Here is a 21,004-nt window from a genome sequence, read left to right as displayed (position 1 = left end):
ACACCTGCCTGCCTGCCTGCCTTCACACACCTGGCTGCCTGCCTGCCTTCACACACCTGGCTGCCTGCCTGCCTTCACACACCTGGCTGCCTGCCTGCCTTCACACACCTGGCTGCCTGCCTGCCTTCACACACCTGGCTGCCTGCCTGCCTGCCTTCACACACCTGCCTGCCTGCCTGCCTTCACACACCTGGCTGCCTGCCTGCCTTCACACACCTGGCTGCCTGCCTGCCTGCCTGCCTTCACACACCTGCCTGCCTGCCTGCCTTCACACACCTGGCTGCCTGCCTGCCTTCACACACCTGGCCTGCCTGCCTGCCTGCCTGCCTGCCTGCCTTCACACATCTGCCTGCCTGCCTTCACACACCTGGCTGCCTGCCTGCCTTCACACACCTGGCTGCCTGCCTTCACACACCTGGCTGCCTGCCTGCCTTCACACACCTGGCTGCCTGCCTGCCTGTCACACACCTGGCTGCCTGCCTGCCTTCACACACCTGGCTGCCTGCCTGCCTGCCTGCCTTCACACGCCTGCCTGCCTTCACACACCTGGCTGCCTGCCTGCCTGCCTTCACACACCTGGCTGCCTGCCTGCCTGGCTGCCTGCCTTCACACACCTGGCTGCCTGCCCCCACACACCTGGCTGCCTGTCTGCCTGCCTGCCTTCACACACCTGGCTGCCTTCACACACCCGCCTGCCTGCCTGCCTGCCTTCACACACCTGGCTGCCTGCCTGCCTGCCTTCACACACCTGGCTGCCTGCCTGCCCCCACATACCTGGCTGCCTGCCTGCCTGCCCCCACATACCTGGCTGGCTGCCTGCCTGCCCCCACATACCTGGCTGGCTGCCTGCCCTCACATACCTGGCTGCCTGCCTTCACATACCTGGCTGCCTTCCTTCACACACCTGGCTGCCTGCCTGGCTACCCCACATACCTGGCTGCCTGCTTGCCTGCCTAACATACCTGGCTGCCTGCTTGCCTGCCTAACATACCTGCCTGCCTGGCTACCTCACATACCTGGCTGCCTGCCTGGCTACCTCACATACCTGGCTGCCTGCCTCACATACCTGGCTGCCTGCCTGCACATACCTGGCTGCCTGCCTCACATACCTGGCTCGCTGCCTGCCTGGCTAACTCACATACCTGGCTGCCTGCCTCACATACCTGGCTCGCTGCCTGCCTGGCTTGGAACCTGAGACAAGAGTTTCACTAAAGATTGTATGTTTGTTTTACTCCATGTGTAACTCTGTGTTGTTGTATGTGTCGAACTGCTTTGCTTCATCTTGGCCAGGTCGCAGATGCAAATGAGAACTTGTTCTCAACTTGCCGACCCGGTTAAATAAAGGTGAAATAAATCAAATAAACTAAGGCTTCCCGCCCCCATCTAGATATTTAACATAGCCCAACTGTCCCTCACACAAATGCCAATGCTCCCCAGAGGGGAGAGGTCAGGGGTTAAAACACAGTTTAACAGGAAACAGGAAATACAGTCCTCTTTACCCACCAGACCCTAACAGGAAACACAGTCCTCTTTACCCACTAGACCCTAACAGGAAACACAGTCCTCTTTACCCACTAGACCCTAACAGGAAACACAGTCCTCTTTACCCACTAGACCCTAACAGGAAACACAGTCCTCTTTACCCACCAGACCCTAACAGGAAACACAGTCCTCTTTACCCACTAGACCCTAACAGGAAACACAGTCCTCTTTACCCACTAGACACCAACAGGAAACACAGTCCTCTTTACCCACTAGACACCAACAGGAAACACAGTCCTCTTTACCCACTAGACACCAACAGGAAACACAGTCCTCTTTACCTACTAGACACCAACAGGAAACACAGTCCTCTTTACCCACTAGACACCAACAGGAAACACAGTCCTCTTTACCTACTAGACCCTAACAGGAAACACAGTCCTCTTTACCCACTAGACACCAACAGGAAACACAGTCCTCTTTACCCACTAGACACCAACAGGAAACACAGTCCTCTTTACCCACTAGACACCAACAGGAAACACAGTCCTCTTTACCTACTAGACACCAACAGGAAACACAGTCCTCTTTACCTACTAGACCCTAACAGGAAACACAGTCCTCTTTACCTACTAGACCCTAACAGGAAACACAGTCCTCTTTACCTACTAGACCCTAACAGGAAACACAGTCCTCTTTACCCACTAGACCCTAACAGGAAACACAGTCCTCTTTACCCACTAGACCCTAACAGGAAACACAGTCCTCTTTACCCACTAGACCCTAACAGGAAACACAGTCCTCTTTACCTACTAGACCCTAACAGGAAACACAGTCCTCTTTACCTACTAGACCCTAACAGGAAACACAGTCCTCTTTACCTACTAGACCCTAACAGGAAACACAGTCCTCTTTACCTACTAGACCCTAACGGGAAACACAGTCCTCTTTACCCACTAGACCCTAACGGGAAACACAGTCCTCTTTACCCACTAGACCCTAACAGGAAACACAGTCCTCTTTACCTACTAGACCAGGTATTCCCAAACTGGGGTACGTGCAACGCCGGCGAGGGTACGCCAAATAAAAACGTGATTCACATAACTTTATACACATTTTAAAACAGTCCATTTATATTTTTTTCCCCTCGCCTGAGTAGCCTCGTTTCACTGCCAAACATAAAATGTAACCATCTAGTGTTCAGTGAAATAACAACACAACGTCAAATACAGGTAGCCTAGTCAAATAATGAACATCCAATCACATTAACCGTTACTCTCTCGCGGGAATTCCACTAACGGTCTGTATGTAGCCAAACGTAGCTGCTGCTCGTGTTGGTGTCTGTACTGATGGCACAAAAGCCATGACAGGGAGACATAGTGGAGTGTTAATGTGAGTGCAAGCAATTGCTCCCGACGCCACCAACACTGCAGCATCCACAGAGGCTCTTTACACTGCAGCTTCCACAGAAACACAGTCTCTTTACACTGCAGCTTCCACAGAGAGGCTCTTGGGTACACTGCAGCTTCCACTAGAGGCTCTTGGGTACACTGCAGCTTCCACAGTCCTCTTTACACTGCAGCTTCCACCGAGAGGCTCTTGGGTCACTGCAGCTTCCACCGAGAGGCTCTTGGGTACACTGCAGCTTCCACCGAGAGGCTCTAACAGGAAACTGCAGCATCCACCTAGAGGCTCTAGACACTGCAGCATCCACCTAGAGGCTCTTGGGTACACTGCAGCATCCACCTAGAGGCTCTTGGGTACACTGCAGCATCCACCTAGAGGCTCTTGGGTACACTGCAGCATCCACCGAGAGGCTCTTGGGTACACTGCAGCTTCCACCGAGAGGCTCTTGGGTACACTGCAGCTTCCACCGAGAGGCTCTTGGAAACACTGCAGCTTCCACCGAGAGGCTCTTGGGTACACTGCAGCATCCACCTAGAGGCTCTTTACACTGCAGCATCCACCTAGAGGCTCTTGGGTACACTGCAGCATCCACCTAGAGGCTCTTGGGTACACTGCAGCATCCACCTAGAGGCTCTTGGGTACACTGCAGCATCCACCTAGAGGCTCTTGGGTACACTGCAGCATCCACCTAGAGGCTCTTGGGTACACTGCAGCTTCCACCGAGAGGCTCTTGGGTACACTGTCCTCTTTACCACTAGAGGCTCAGGGTACACAGTTCCACCGAGAGGCTCTTTACACTGACCAGGTATCCACCGAGAGGCTCTTGGGTACACTGCAGCTTCCACCGAGAGGCTCTTGGGTAAACTGCAGCTTCCACCGAGAGGCTCTTATACACTGCAGCTTCCACCAGTCTCTTTATACTGCAGCTTCCACCGAGAGGCTCTTGGGTACACTGCAGCTTCCACCGAGAGGCTCTTGGGTACACTGCAGCCACAAGTGGCTCTTGGGAAACTGCAGCTTCCACAAAGTGGCTCTTGGGTACACTGCAGCTTCCACCGAGAGGCTCTTGGGTACACTGCAGCTTCCACCTAGAGGCTCTTGGGTACACTGCAGATTCCACCGAGAGGCTCTTGGGTACACTGCAGCATCCACCGAGAGGCTCTGTATGCAGCATCCACCGAGAGGCTCTTGGGTACACTGCAGCATCCACCGAGAGGCTCTTGACACTGCAGCATCCACCGAGAGGCTCTTGGGTACACTGCAGCATCCACCTAGAGGCTCTTGGGTACACTGCAGCATCCACCTAGAGGCTCTTGGGTACACTGCAGCATCCACCTAGAGGCTCTTGGGTACACTGCAGCATCCACCGAGAGGCTCTTGGGTACACTGCAGTATCCACCGAGAGGCTCTTGGGTACTCTGCAGCATCCACCGAGAGGCTCTTGGGTACACTGCAGCATCCACAAAGAGGCTCTTGGGTACACTGCAGCATCCACCGAGAGGCTCTTGGGTACACTGCAGCATCCACCGAGAGGCTCTTGGGTACACTGCAGCATCCACCGAGAGGCTCTTGGGTACACTGCAGCATCCACCTAGTGGCTCTTGGGTACACTGCAGCATCCACTGAGAGGCTCTTGGGTCACTGCAGCATCCACCGAGAGGCTCTTGGGTACACTGCAGCATCCACCGAGAGGCTCTTGGGTACACTGCAGCATCCACCGAGAGGCTCTTGGGTACACTGCAGTATCCACCGAGTGGCTCTTGGGTACACTGCAGCATCCACCGAGAGGCTCTTGGGTACACTGCAGCATCCACCGAGAGGCTCTTGGGTACACTGCAGCATCCACCGAGAGGCTCTTGGGTACACTGCAGCATCCACCGAGAGGCTCTTGGGTACACTGCAGCATCCACCGAGAGGCTCTTGCTGCCAAGGGAATGACTGACAGCATGAAAGACATTTTGGACACTACAGTGACAATGGTTACCTTTGTTAAAGCAAGGCCCCTGAACTCTCGTGTATTTTCTGCACATGCAATGATAAGGGCAGCGACTATGTAACGCTTTTACAACATACAGAAGTGCGCTGGTTAATAATGGGAAAAGTACTGACATGTTTTTTTTTAATTGAGAGACGAGCTTCAAGTTCTTTACTGACCATAATTTTCACTTGTCTGACCGCTTGCATGATGACGAGTTTCTCACACGACTGGCCTATCTGGGTGATGTTCTTTCTCATCTGAATGATCTGAATCTAGGATTACAGGGACTCTCCGCAACTATATTCAATGTGCGGGACAAAATTGAGGCTATGATTAAGAAGTTGGAGCTCTTCTCTGTCTGCATTAAAAAGGACAACACACAGGTCTTTCCATCATTGTATGATTTTTTTTGTGTGCAAATGAACTCAAGCTTACAGACAATGTTAAATGTGATATAGCGAATCACCCGAGCGAGTTGGGTGCGCAATTACGCAGGTACTTTCCCGAAATGGATGACACAAACAACTGGATTCGTTATCCCCTTTCATGCCCTGACTCCAGTCCACTTACCGTTATCTGGGCACCTCAGTACCTCCAGGCTCTGATCAGGCCCTACACCCAAACAAGGGCACTGCGTTCATCCACCTCTGGCCTGCTCGCCTCCCTACCACTGAGGAAGTACAGTTCCCGCTCAGCCCAGTCAAAACTGTTCGCTGCTCTGGCCCCCCAATGGTGGAACAAACTCCCTCACGCCAGGACAGCGGAGTCAATCACCACCTTCCGGAGACACCTGAAACCCCACCTCTTCAAGGAATACCTAGGATAGGGTAAGTAAGGGTAAGTAATCCTTCTCACCCCCCCCCCAACAAGATTTAGATGCAAGTGGCTGTTCCACTGGTTGTCATAAGGTGTATGCACCAATTTGTAAGTCGCTCTGGATAAGAGCGTCTGCTAAATGACTTAAATGTAATGTAAAAATGTAATCTGAACAACAGAGCCTCATCGGTTCTGTGAATATTATATTTAAAATCAGGAGCCACTACCAGATTATCCTGCCTTGGCAAATTGCGCTGTTAAGACACTGGTGCTCTTTGCAACCATGCACCTATGTGAGAGTGGATTCTCAGCCCTCACTAGCAGGAAAAATAAATACAGGCACAGACTGTGTGTGGAAACTGATTTAAGACTGAGACTCTCTCCAATACAACCCAACATTGCAGAGTTGTGTGCATCCTGTCAAGCACATCCTTCTCCTTAACCTGTGGTGAGTTATTCCATTTTTGATTAACAAATAAGGTTTTTATATTGTAAGATGGTTAAATAAAGAGCACAATTATTATATTATTATTTATGCCCTGGTCCTATAACAGTTCTTTGTCACTTCCCACGAGCCGGGTTGTGACAAAAACTCACACTCATTCTTGTGTTTAATAAATGTATCGTATAGTGTGTGTGTGTGTGTGTGTGTGTGTGTGTGGCAGGCTTACAATGATGGAAAAATAACAACATTTGAGAGTAGTAGAGGTCCGTCTTCAAGCTAAAGAAAATACTTCAATTCACAACATTTGCCTTACAAGTCAGGATTCAAATCTTGCTTTCTTGGTACCCTTTCTAGGGCCATTTATTTCCATACGGAGAGAAACAGGGGGACAGACTTGCTTTGCCTATAGTCTCCATCACCAACCTTCACCCTCATGGTCATCTCGGTCTATCACGTAACTAACAAGAGACTCAACAACCACAACACTTCACCTTATGTCTGACAGTTGAAGACCTAAGTGTTTTGCTATCCCTGTCAAATCAACATAACTTCCTGGGCAAATGCAGTAAAACGTGTACAAATCTTTATGAACAAGTATTTGGCCTATTGCATGGTTGACCTGTAGCCCTCAACATGTCTGAACTCGGGTGTAGATTTCACATCTATAATAAACAATAACAATAAGTCCTGCCACAAGAGTTTTTCAAAACCCAGAGGCACAACATCACGAGACTTCTGGTCATGCTTGCGAAACAGATCAAGCAGACCAGTTCGGGGTTTGAGAAGTGAAAAATTATTCCATTAAAAATTGTTAATTTTCTCAAAGGCTAAAAGTCACAACCAATATATGAAGCAATGTCTTGAATAGTTTAACATGTTATTGCTCCAACCCCGTGACAAACTGACACAGTTCGGCGCAAGATGACAGTTAGACACAATGAAGTTTTCCTGCGCTTGAGCTTAGCTAGCCAACGTCGCCTACAAGCGTTAACAGAGAGGCAGTCTCCACCTATCTTCATACTGTACTGTCTTAGGCCCTACCTCAGGCTGTCGTCTAAGGAACACACATCACTGACTGGCCCTACCTCAGGCTGTCGTCTAAGGAACACATCACTGACTGGCCCTACCTCAGGCTGTCGTCTAAGGAACACGTCACTGACTGGCCCTACCTCAGGCTGTCGTCTAAGGAACACATCACTGACTGGCCCCAACTCAGGCTGTCGTCTAAGGAACACACATCACTGACTGGCCCCAAGTCAGGCTGTCGTCTAAGGAACACACATCACTGACTGGCCCCAAGTCAGGCTGTCGTCTAAGGAACATGTCACTGACTGGCCCTACCTCAGGCTGTCGTCTAAGGAACACATCACTGACTGGCCCCAACTCAGGCTGTCGTCTAAGGAACACATCACTGACTGGCCCCAACTCAGGCTGTCGTCTAAGGAACACATCACTGACTGGCCCTACCTCAGGCTGTCGTCTAAGGAACACATCACTGACTGGCCCTACCTTAGGCTGTCCTCTAAGGAACACATCACTGACTGGCCCCAACTCAGGCTGTCGTCTAAGGAACACGTCACTGACTGGCCCTACCTCAGGCTGTCGTCTAAGGAACACGTCACTGACTGGCCCTACCTCAGGCTGTCGTCTAAGGAACATGTCACTGACTGGCCCTACCTCAGGCTGTCGTCTAAGGAACATGTCACTGACTGGCCCTACCTCAGGCTGTCGTCTAAGGAACACATCACTGACTGGCCCCAACTCAGGCTGTCCTAAGGAACACATCACTGACTGGCCCCAACTCAGGCTGTCGTCTAAGGAACACACATCACTGACTGGCCCCAACTCAGGCTGTCGTCTAAGGAACATGTCACTGACTGGCCCTACCTCAGGCTGTCGTCTAAGGAACACATCACTGACTGGCCCCAACTCAGGCTGTCGTCTAAGGAACACATCACTGACTGGCCCCAACTCAGGCTGTCGTCTAAGGAACACATCACTGACTGGCCCTACCTTAGGCTGTCGTCTAAGGAACACATCACTGACTGGCCCCAACTCAGGCTGTCGTCTAAGGAACACATCACTGACTAGCCCCAACTCAGGCTGTCGTCTAAGGAACACATCACTGACTGGCCCTACCTCAGGCTGTCGTCTAAGGAACACATCACTGACTGGCCCTACCTTAGGCTGTCCTCTAAGGAACACATCACTGACTGGCCCCAACTCAGGCTGTCGTCTAAGGAACACGTCACTGACTGGCCCTACCTCAGGCTGTCGTCTAAGGAATACGTCACTGACTGGCCCCAACTCGGGCTGTCGTCTAAGGAACACTTCACTGACTGGCTGGGAGGAATATACAATAGGGGTGGAGGACATTAAAATTACAAGGCACCCTATTTGGTAAATATAATGCACTACTTTCGACCAGACTCCTATAAGCACTATACAGGAAATAGGGTGTAATTTGGGATGCGGACTGGAAACATAGAAGAAGAGAAAGTCATCCACAAGAAGGCTGATCTGTTACACAATATTAATGAGCACATTATTAATGTTAATGTGACAAATACAATTTGATTTGATTCAGTCTGCAAAGGCATTATTTTTCTTCCTTAACTAGCTTCAATGGCAAGCCGCCTGGCAAGTAAAAGGGGTTAAATACATTGAGGCCAGTTTATTAGGTACACCACCTTGTTCACAAAAAAATGGTTCGCTCCTACAGTGAGTCATATGGCTTGCTATATAAAGCAGGCAGACAGGCATCCAGTTACTGCTTGATTGAATTTTGAGCATGGTATAAAATTGTCAGTGCCAGGCATGCCGGTCCCACTATCTCAGCAACGGCCTCCTGGGCTTTTCACACAAGACAGTGTTCTAGGGTTTACTGAGAATGGTGCGACAAACAAACATTCAGTCAGCAGTCCTGTAGGGTCGAAAACAGCTTGTTGATGAGAGGTCGAAGGAGAATGCTTGAGTCGCGCATCGCCTGGTCCGACGAATCCCGGTTCCTGTCGCGTCATGCTGATGGCAGAGTCATGATTTGGTATATGCAGCATGACCCCTATCTTGTCTGATGGCAGTGGTGCAATGGTGTGAGGAATGTTTTCCTGGCACTTTTAGGTCCCTTGATACCAATTGAGCAACGTTACCATGCCCCAAATAATTCAGGCTGTTCTGGAGGCAAAGAGGGTCCGACCTGGTAGTAGATGGGTGTACCTAATAAACTGGCCACTAAGTGTGTTTACCGTTCTAATAAAAAAAATGCCAGATTTTGCACAGTGTTTAGCCAACATCCTAAATTGTCCGGAAAAATACAAAAATGGTGGTGGAAAATGTTGTTTTCAAATTTTTTTTTTTTTAAAGAAGGTACACATTATTCCTTTTTTTTCCCATTGGCTCGCTTTTAAATATAGTTGAGGAAAATTATGCATTTGCAGCCTGAATCAAGGATGCTTTCTTTATGTACGAGCCGGTCCATAGTGGCCAGGTGTGTATTACCGGGAATGCACATCAATCCAAGACTCTAGCGGCCTGACGGCCATTGTCAGCTGCCTATGCTTGTGTGTTTATATAAAAAGAGTGAGAGACCCTTCTCCATTCTGAAGCAACCCTATAGATCTTGTGTCGAGACACCGTCTCCAGGAAGAGTATCAAGACTACAATGAAATGTCATTCACATCCCGTGTAGGGAATCATAATAAAGTGTTAACAAACCATTCAAGTGTAAAATAAAGGACATGGAAAAGTTCAACTACACTGAAACAAAGCAAATCTGTATAAGAACGTCGGGAAATAACATACGTGGTCTGTTCATAGCCAATATGTGATCAATTAAATCGCCTTTAAAAATTTGGATTTCCTCGATTTGATTCAGTTTTCGATTTTTAAATTGTCAGTGGATGAAATAACGTCAATTGCGAACGTCACACTTCACAAATCCTTGAAAATAACTTTAATTTGGAGGCGGATAACACAGCTAACTACTCACCAGTATTATTCTATGTCGATAATTTCTTTTTTTTTTCTTTCCGTGTGATCTTCCAGTTTCTGGTTATTGTACCATGTTTGTTCTGTCCTCGCCACAAACAATTGTGGAGTTTTGTTCACTCCCTTTACCTGCGTAATGGCTACCTGGCTACATACCAACCCTGAAACTTGACAAACTGGCCTGACAGGATGAGTTTTAAATATAACTTCACAACAAAAAAAAACGCCTTCTGTTTCATTAAAACAAACGACAAAAAAAAAAAAGAATTTCGGAGCTGAAATGACATGTAGTTTACACACTACCCATCTTTGACTGACACGCACGTGACCGACCGGGTAACGATGTAATCCCAATCAAACGGAACGAAGAGGTTTTGGCAAGAAGGGATACAGTTTATCAGAATTGACTTTTCGTATCAGCTTAAGACAATTTACGCAGCATGTTAGGTTTACTGTAGGTTATGGAAAGGGAATGATTTAGGGTTTGCTAAAAGGTTCAAATAAAATAATTGACATCAATTTGTATCTCATCTAGCCAAGACATTAATCAGTTGCATGATGAACTGCTTTATATCCGTAAATAAAAGTATATGTAAAGACTGCCCCCATTGACAACTCACAATGACATTAGCTATATTACTATATAACATGTTTAATGTAAAGTTTTCCTATTATAAACATTTGTACATTAATGTAAAAATTCATGCTCTTATGGTTATTTTGCTATTAACCACATGACTATGAGGCAAATGTATCGCTATGTTAAGAATGCAATCAAATACCGAGGTAAAACCAGTTTCAGGTTGGATATTCGCCTGTAGTTTTCCTAACCTCCACCAAACAGCAGTTAGGGACCTTCAACATAGTGACAAATCCATTTTTTTTTTCAAATTTCAATAGCTATTTAACCATTACTCCTAAAACGTTTGGTTCTAGCCAACCCGATGGCATAGACACACATAACAAAAAACGTTTTCTTTGGTCGATTTACATCTCGAACTATTTTAAATGAATTATTTAGATTTTTTGAATTTCAATAGCTCATTGGTCACATGACCTAATGACTTCAAACAAGGTTCAGAATGTCCTTGTAGTTTGATTTTACATTCATTTTTCTAAATTTAAGTGTAGGCTTGCAGGCCTTCATTTTACATGGGTGTTTAAAAATAAATGTTTAAGTTAATAAATGTTCCATCCTCGTAATAACTATCGTTCACATGGACACTGAAAATATTCACAAATGGCTGTGTGTGATATAGATCAAGGACAGTGGACAGAGGTGTTCGAACAGAGGGCGGCAGGGTAGCCTAGTGGTTAGAGCGTTGGATTAGTAACCGGAAGGTTGCAAGTTCAAATCCCCGAGCTGATAAGGTACAAATCTGTCGTTCTGCCCCCCTGAACAGGCAGTTAACCCACTGTTCCTAGGCCATCATTGAAAATAAGAATTTGTTCTTAACTGACTTGCCTAGTAAAATAAAAAAATAAGGAAGGTGCACAGGTAGGCCTCGTGAAATACAATGTTTCATATGCTCTTCTTAATCACAGTAATAGGCAGTGATTTGTCAGTCACAGTGAGCTTGATAGCATCACTTTCATATATATATACTGTACATTAAGACAAATCCTTCTACGTTGAGTATTAGAACACCGTTTACATAACCTGATAACTTGATATTTGAGTGCATTCACAACAATCCACCTGCAGACAACTTATAGAATACAATAGTGCATTTGAGGTTTTGTTTTTGTCTGATGAAAGTAGTTAGTCCTTCTGTAGCTCAGTTGGTAGAGCATGGCGCTTGTAACGCCAGGGTAGTGGGTTCGATTCCCGGGACCACCCATACGTAGAATGTATGCACACATGACTGTAAGTCGCTTTGGATAAAAGCGTCTGCTAAATGGCATATATATATATATATATATTTATTCGATGCATGACCTACTATTTCTAACTGGAAAAATAAATTCCTACGTCTTTTGTGAGTAAAATCCTTTTTCCAAAATCGATTTAGGTACATTTTTGTGTAATTGGTATGAGGGTTGTGATATGGGTCATTTAATAGTAAAATCGTTTAAGGGATCAATACATTTCTATATTGCTTCCCCAGTATCTGCATGAACCATCAGGCCAAGTGTTTTTGGTTGACCCAGCTGGACAGGAAGAGAAGGAGGAATCGGAAACACGCTGAATTCAAATTCAGGTCTTAGTTATTCCATTGTTCTGGATCTAATACATATTAGCATTTTACATACAGTCATAAGTGTAATCATTTTTTATGACGTACTGTGGAAAAGCTCTCTTGGCTGCTGGCTCTGTCACTTTCAGACATGCGCAGAGCAGACTGAAAGGGGAAGGTGAGCTCTTGACTTGAACCACAGGGGTTCTCTGTAAAGAGAGAGTAATCTAAAAGGCACAGACACACCCCTTGACATTCAATGGGCACCGTAGACCTGTATGTATTCTCTCCTGATTGGCTCTGTGGTGCTCTGTGGTGCTCTGTGGTGCTCTGTGGTGCACAGTGGTGCTCTGTGGTGCTCTGTGGTGCACAGTGGTGCTCTGTGGTGCTCTGTGGTGCTCTGTGGTGCACAGTCTGGCAGTATGACTAAAGTGCCAGAAGTATGAGGAGAGACATCCACCTTTGTATTTATGATAACAAATATTTCCTAACACTTTGGATCCTATTCTTGGACAGTTAGAAGACACAATGCATCAATGCAAAAAAAAAAAAAAAAAAAAAGACAAATGACTGTCCATGAGTAACCTCAACCTTGTGTCTGTGGGTGTTTGGACCAATAAAGTGCCAACTCAATTCTACCAGTGACGAGTCTCTATTGCCCCTATGAACAGGGACACAGGGAAATTGTTTTTAATCTAAACCAGACCTTTTTTTACTGGAGTACACTAACCCCTAATTGGGGCTCTTTTCTTGACACACAGTAGCAGTAAACCAGACAAGAAGCATTTTGTTGTAAGGGTGTATTCCATCCTGCGCTGGCCCATTGTCATATCCATTCTGGATTCTGACTGGTCAAATCATAGCTGGAAAATGCCTCTGTATGTGTATACATTTTCCACCAAGACAGAACTGCCAAAGGGGGTGGAGTTGAACGACCACCCCTCATCACAGTCAAACACTCCCAAAAACACTTCAGCGAGCAGGCCTTTCTAATCGACCTGGCCCGGGTATCCTGGAAAGATATTGACCTCATTCCGTCAGTAGAGGATGCCTGGTTATTCTCTAAATGTGCTTTCCTCACCACCATAAATAAGCATAAGCATGACCCATTCAATTTTTTTTTAAACCTGGAACAGAGAGCTTGGGTTCACTCCAGACCTGACTTCCCTTGACCAGTACAAAAACATCCTGTGGCGTACTGCGTTAGCATTGAATAGACCCCGCGATATGCACTTTTTCAGGGAAGTTAGGGACCAATAAACACAGGCAGTTAGGAAAGCAAAGGCTAGCTTTTTCAAACAGAAATTTGCATCCTGTAGCGCTGACTCCAAAAAGTTCTGGGACACTGTAAAGTCCATGGAGAATAAGAGCACCTCCTCCCAGCTGCCCACGGCACTGAGGCTAGGAAACACTGTCAACACGATTAAATCTACAATTATCGAGAATTTCAATAAGCATTTTTCTACGGCTGGCCTTGATTTCCACCTGGCTACCCCTACCCCGGTCAACAGCACTGCACCCCCCACAGCAACTTGCCCAAGCCTCCCCCATTTCTCCTTCACCCAAATCCAGATACCTGATGTTCTGAAAGAGCTGCAAAATCTGGACCCCTACAAATCAGCTGAGCTAGACAATCTGGACCCTCTCTTTCTAATATTATCCACAAAATTGTTGCAACCCTTATTACTAGCCTGTTCAACCTCTCTTTCGTATCGTCTGAGATCCCCAAAGATTGGAAAGCTGCTGCGGTCATCCCCCTCTTCAAAGGGGGAGACACTCTAGACCTAAACTGTTACAGACCTATATCTATCCTACCCTGCCTTTCTAAGGTCTTCGAAAGCCAAGTTAACAAACAGATCACCCACCATTTCGAATCCCACTGTACCTTCTCCGCTATGCAATCTGGTTTCTGAGCTGGTCATGGGTGCACCTCAGCCACGCTCAAGATCCTAAACGACATCATATCCGGCATCGATAAAAGACAATACTGTGCGGCCGTATTCATCAACCTAGCATCACTACTCTGGACGGTTCTGACTTAGAATATGTGGACAACTACAAATACCTAGGTGTCTGGTTAGACTGTAAACTCTCCTTCCAGACTCACATTAAGCATATCCAATCCAAAATTAAATCTACAATTGGCTTCCTTTTTCGCAAACAAAGCATCCTTCACTCATACTGCCAAACATACCCTCGTAAAACTGACTATCCTACCGATCCTTGACTTCGGCGATGTCATTTACAAAATAGCCTCCAACACTCTACTCAACAAATTGGATGTAGTCTATCACAGTGCCATCTGTTTTGTCACCAAAGCCCCATATTCTACCCACCACTGCAACCTGTATGCTCTCGTTGGCTGGCCCTCGCTTCATACTCGTCGCCAAACCCACTGGCTCCATGTCATCTACAAGACCCTGCTAGGTAAAGTCCCCCCTTATCTCAGGTCACTGGTCACCATAGCAGTACCCACCCATAGCACGCTCTCCAGCAGGTACAGTGGGGCAAAAAAGTAGTTAGTCAGCCACCAATTGTGCAAGTTCTCCCACTTAAAAAGATGAGAGGCCTGTAATTTCATCATAGGTACACTTCAACTATGACAGACAAAATGAGAAAAAAAAAATCCAGAAAATCACATTGTAGGATTTTTAATGAATTTATTTGCAAATTATGGTGGAAAATAAGTATTTGGCCAATAACAAAAGTTTGTCTCAATACTTTGTTATATACCCTTTGTTAGCAATGACAGATGTCAAACATTTTCTGTAAGTCTTCACAAGGTTTTCACACACTGTTGCTGGTATTTTGGCCCATTCCTCCATGCAGATCTCCTCTAGAGCAGTGATGTTTTGGGTCTGTTGCTGGGCAACACAGACTTTCAACTCCCTCCAAAGATTTTCTATGGGGTTGAGATCTGGAGACTGGCTAGGGCACTCCAGGACCTTGAAATGCTTCTTACGAAGCCACTCCTTCGTTGCCCGGGCGGTGTGTTTGGGATCATTGTCATGCTGAAAGACCCAGCCACATTTCATCTTCAATGCCCTTGCCGATGGAAGGAGGTTTTCACTCAAAATCTCACGATACATGGCCCCATTCATTCTTTCCTTTACACGGATCAGTCGTCCTGGTCCCTTTGCAGAAAAACAGCCCCAAAGCATGATGTTTCCACCCTCATGCTTCACAGTAGGTATGGTGTTCTTTGGATGCAACTCAGCAATCTTTGTCCTCCAAACACGACGAGTTGAGTTTTTACCAAAAAGTTATATTTTGGTTTCATCTGACCATATGACATTCTCCCAATCTTCTTCTGGATCATCCAAATGCTCTCTAGCAAACTTCAGACGGGCCTGGACATGTACTGGCTTAAGCAGGGGGACACGTCTGGCACTGCAGGATTTGAGTCCCTGGCGGCGTAGTGTGTTACTGATGGTAGACTTTGTTACTTTGGTCCCAGCTCTCTGCAGGTCATTCACTAGATCCCCCCGTGTGGTTCTGGGATTTTTGCTCACCGTTCTTGTGATCATTTTGACCCCACGGGGTGAGATCTTGCGTGGAGCCCCAGATCAAGGGAGATTATCAGTGTTCTTGTATGTCTTCCATTTCCAAATAATTGCACCCACAGTTGATTTCTTCAAACCAAGCTGCTTACCTATTGCAGATTCAGTCTTCCCAGTCTGGTGCAGGTTTACAATTTCGTTTCTGGTGTCCTTTGACAGCTCTTTGGTCTTGGCCATAGTGGAGTTTGGAGTGTGACTGTTTGAGGTTGTGGACAGGTGTCTTTTATACTGATAACAAGTTCAACCAGGTGCCATTAATACAGGTAACGAGTGGAGGACAGAGGAGCTTCTTAAAGAAGAAGTTACAGGTCTGTGAGAGCCAGAAATCTTGCTTGTTTGTAGGTGACCAAATACGTATTTTCCACCATAATTTGCAAATGAATTAATTAAAAATCCTACAATGTGATTTTCCTGATTTTTTTCCCTCATTTTGTCTGTCATAGTTGAAGTGTACCTATGATGAAAATTACAGGCCTCTCTCATCGTTTTAAGTGGGAGAACTTGCACAATTGGTGGCTGACTAAATACTTTTTTGCCCCACTGTATATCTCACTGGTCACCCACAAAGCCAATTCTTCCTTTGACTGCCTTTCCTTCCAGTTCTCTGCTGCCAATGACTGGAACGAACTGCAAAAATCACTGAAGCTGGAGACTCATATCTCCCTCACTAGCTTTAAGCATCAGCTGTCAGAGCAGCTCACTGATCATTGCACCTGTACATAGCCCATCTGTAAATAGCCCATCCAACTACCTCATCCCCATATTGTTATTTATTTTATTTATATTTTTTATTTTTATTTTGCTCCTTTGCACCCCAGTATCTCTACTTGCACATTAATATTCTGCACATCTATCACTCCAGTGTTTAATTGCTAAATTGTAATTATTTCCCCACTACGGCCTATTTATTTCCTTACCTCCCTAATCTTACCTCTTTTGCACACACTCTATATAGACTTTTCTATTGTGTTATTGACTGTATGTTTGTTTATCCCACGTGTAACTCTGTGTTGTTGTTTATCCCATGTGTAACTCTGTGTTGTTGTTTATCCCACGTGTAACTCTGTGTTGTTGTTTATCCCATGTGTAACTCTGTGTTGTTGTTTATCCCATGTGTAACTCTGTGTTGTTGTTTATTCCATGTGTAACTCTGTGTTGTTGTTTATTCCATGTGTAACTCTGTGTTATTGACTGTGTTGTTGTTTATTCCATGTGTAACTCTGTGTTATTGACTGTACGTTTGTTTATTCCATGTGTAACTCTGTGTTATTGACTGTACGTTTGTTTATTCCATGTGTAACTCTGTGTTGTTGTTTATTCCATGTGTAAATCTGTGTTGTTGTTTATTCCATGTAACTCTGTGTTGTTGTTTATTCCATGTGTAACTCTGTATTATTGACTGTCCGTTTGTTTATTCCATGTGTAACTCTGTGTTATTGACTGTACGTTTGTTTATTCCATGTGTAACTCTGTGTTATTGACTGTACGTTTGTTTATTCCATGTGTAACTCTGTGTTATTGACTGTACGTTTGTTTATTCCATGTGTAACTCTGTGTTGTTGTTTATTCCATGTGTAACTCTGTGTTGTTGTTTATTCCATGTGTAACTCTGTGTTGTTGTTTATTCCATGTGTAACTCTGTGTTATTGACTGTGCGTTTGTTTATTCCATGTGTAACTCTGTGTTATTGACTGTACGTTTGTTTATTCCATGTGTAACTCTGTGTTGTTGTTTATTCCATGTGTAACTCTGTGTTGTTGACTGTATGTTTGTTTATTCCATGTGTAACTCTGTGTTGTTGACTGTATGTTTGTTTATTCCATGTGTAACTCTGTGTTATTGACTGTACGTTTGTTTATTCCATGTGTAACTCTGTGTTATTGACTGTACGTTTGTTTATTCCATGTGTAACTCTGTGTTATTGACTGTACGTTTGTTTATTCCATGTGTAACTCTGTGTTATTGACTGTATGTTTGTTTATTCCATGTTGTAACTCTGTGTTATTGACTGTACGTTTGTTTATTCCATGTGTAACTCTATGTTATTGACTGTATGTTTGTTTATTCCATGTGTAACTCTGTGTTGTTGTTTATTCCATGTGTAACTCTGTGTTATTGACTGTATGTTTGTTTACTCCATGTGTAACTCTGTGTTGTTGTTTATTCCATGTGTAACTCTGTGTTATTGACTGTATGTTTGTTTATTCCATGTGTAACTCTGTGTTATTGACTGTACGTTTGTTTATTCCATGTTGTAACTCTGTATTATTGCCTGTATGTTTGTTTATTCCATGTGTAACTCTGTGTTGTTGACTGTATGTTTGTTTATTCCATGTGTAACTCTGTGTTATTGACTGTACGTTTGTTTATTCCATGTTGTAACTCTGTATTATTGCCTGTATGTTTGTTTATTCCATGTGTAACTCTGTGTTATTGACTGTATGTTTGTTTATTCCATGTGTAACTCTGTGTTATTGACTGTACGTTTGTTTATTCCATGTTGTAACTCTGTGTTATTGACTGTATTTTTGTTTATTCCATGTGTAACTCTGTGTTGTTGTTTATTCCATGTGTAACTCTGTGTTGTTGTTTATTCCATGTGTAACTCTGTGTTATTGACTGTACGCTCGTTTATTCCATGTGTAACTCTGTGTTGTTGTTTATTCCATGTGTAACTCTGTGTTGTTGTTTATTCCATGTGTAACTCTGTGTTGTTGTTTATTCCATGTGTAACTCTGTGTTTATTCCATGTGTAACTCTGTGTTGTTGTTTATTCCATGTGTAACTCTGTGTTGTTGTTTATTCCATGTGTAACTCTGTGTTGTTGTTTATTCCATGTGTAACTCTGTGTTGTTGTTTATTCCATGTGTAACTCTGTGTTGTCGTTTATTCCATGTGTAACTCTGTGTTGGTGTTTATTCCATGTGTAACTCTGTGTTATTGACTGTACGTTTGTTTATTCCATGTGTAACTCTGTGTTATTGACTGTACGTTTGTTTATTCCATGTGTAACTCTGTGTTGTTGTTTATTCCATGTGTAACTCTGTGTTGTTGTTTATTCCATGTGTAACTCTGTGTTGTTGTTTATTCCATGTGTAGCTCTGTGTTGTTGTTTATTCCATGTGTAACTCTGTGTTGTTGTTTATCCCATGTGTAGCTCTGTGTTGTTGTTTATCCCATGTGTAACTCTGTGTTGTTGTTTGTGTCACACCACTTTTCTTTATCTTGGCCAGGTCGCAGTTGTAAATGAGAACTTGTTGTCAACTGGCCTACCTGGTTAAATAATGGTGAAATAAAACAAATATATAATTTTTTTATACTATATGTGGGAATGTCTTTTGTCCGTCCTACATGTAGTGTTGGTACATTGCTATTGCAAATAGAAGTATTATGTTCAACAACTGATATTTTCAGATATTATTTTGACAAACACACTTTGGTGCTTACAATTTATACTCTATTGTCATAGATTTGGTGGGCACTGTCATCTGTGATCTGATTTTCTTTAAGCACGTACTGATGAACCTGTCACTTAATATTTATTTCTTGAAGTCTACAAACGCTCTACATTTTTTCACTCTGTGACAGGGTTTGATCCTATATGGTACTTTTATTATTGTCCTGTGAATGGTTCAGTGCCTATAATGCAGGCTGTGTGTAGAATGGGGCATAAAGGAAATTACCTCTACTACTAAATTTCTACTAGATTATAGTGGTGAGGAAAACAGCATACCAATTTGGCCTGTGTATTCATTTGCCTATAACTAATCAGAATTCCATTATGTTTACATTAAAAAGAGAGTACTTCAAAATGAGAAGATCCTGCCATGGAAAAGACGACAGGGTGGACATAAAGTGTAAAGGAGGGGAAATACCTCCCACCATGCAGCAGGGCACCTTCAGCTGAGGGGTCTTTATAATGCAGGTTTGTTTGATAGTTATATTTTCAATAATGATTGGTTAGCTGTTATGTGACAATTAGGTCAAAAAAAATGTTGTTGTTGGCCTGTAAACTTACAGATTTAAGTCTAATAGTGTAACAGTGTAACTTTAGACCGTCCCCTCGCCCAGTCCCGGGCGCGAACCAGGGACCCTCTGCACACATCAACAACAGTCACCCACGAAGCATCCTTACCCATCGCTCCACAAAAGCTACTTCAATAGCATGATATGAAAGTAGACAAACATCGGAGTGTGCGATATGAAGGCATAGTCAGTGAACATTCTGAACCCTGTTTGAGGTCACTAGGTCACATGACCAAGGACCTATTGAAATTCAAATGTAAAAAAAAGTTTGTTTACGCTCCCTAACTAATTAAACTAAGAATACAAAATGCTGCTCACATTTCCACATGTTTATTAGATTTGGAAAGCAAATTTATGTCCAAATCGTGAAAATAAGACCTGTGCAATTTGCAACCTGTGCAAAGGAGCACCCTTTTCGATGGAACAATAATCTTCCCTGCAGTCATGTTGTCAACAAGGTAGCATGGGGGTTCGTTCAGAAACATATAACATTTCTATTCCATAAAATATAGGTCTATATTCGAATTTTGTTTCGAACTTGTTTTAATTTTTAGGCAGATAACACGTTTTTTAAAAAAAGCAATCACCTTTGTGAAAACATAGGATCGTACTCATTACTCCACACGTGTTTACTCTAGTTTAGGCAACATCACTTTTGTTTTGAGCCGAATTCGCAGTGGGTTTTGAACTGGGCACCTGGCTCACGCCCGAGATGTGCAGCCCGGTTCCCAATCGAATGCTTTCACTTTTCACCCGGTGCAAACACCTTCTACCGTGTAACCCGGGCCAGATAATCGAATCCCCTTATTGTAAAATAGTTCATTGTGTCTCGGTCGGAAATGTACAGTCATCGACAGAACAGCATACAGATAGGCTAAAACTGCTTATCCAATAGATCCCCGATCGCACTTTTACGCGATGTCATGGCGAAGTTGGCTAGCTAAACTCATGACTTGCCTAGTTAAATAAAGGGTTAAATAAAATTTAAATAAAAATAAAATCAGGTCTAACGGGCCTCTCGCGGCAAACTGCGCATGTGCAAGTCATTAACTCAAAGGTCCTCCTTTCAATACAAAGTTGTTTTTTTACGAAAATAAAAACGTATCAGTTTGTCTATTCCACAAGG

At 44.4% G+C, this 21,004-nt stretch overlaps 1 protein-coding gene across 2 annotated transcripts in view; it reads right to left on the bottom strand.

The window, feature by feature from the left end:
- The window catches only part of LOC118391637 (phospholipid-transporting ATPase IC-like), a 77,253-nt gene extending 66,807 nt beyond the window's left edge, over positions 1-10,446 (bottom strand). The window contains exons 1-2 of one of the 2 annotated variants that reach the window (XM_052458594.1): positions 10,117-10,446; positions 5,438-5,684 (exon numbers count right to left, since the gene is read on the bottom strand). The gene's annotated coding sequence lies outside the window, so the exon portion shown is untranslated. The remainder of the gene's footprint in view (positions 1-5,437; positions 5,685-10,116) is intronic. The other variant, XM_052458593.1, reaches the window with a different exon arrangement.
- Between the last annotated feature and the right edge of the window lie 10,558 nt (positions 10,447-21,004).

Source organism: Oncorhynchus keta, chromosome 12, assembly GCF_023373465.1.
Source record: "Oncorhynchus keta strain PuntledgeMale-10-30-2019 chromosome 12, Oket_V2, whole genome shotgun sequence".
Lineage (NCBI taxonomy): Eukaryota > Metazoa > Chordata > Actinopteri > Salmoniformes > Salmonidae > Oncorhynchus > Oncorhynchus keta.
The sequence above is the reverse complement of the archived record's forward strand: the minus strand, read 5'-3'. Positions and strand labels throughout refer to the sequence as shown.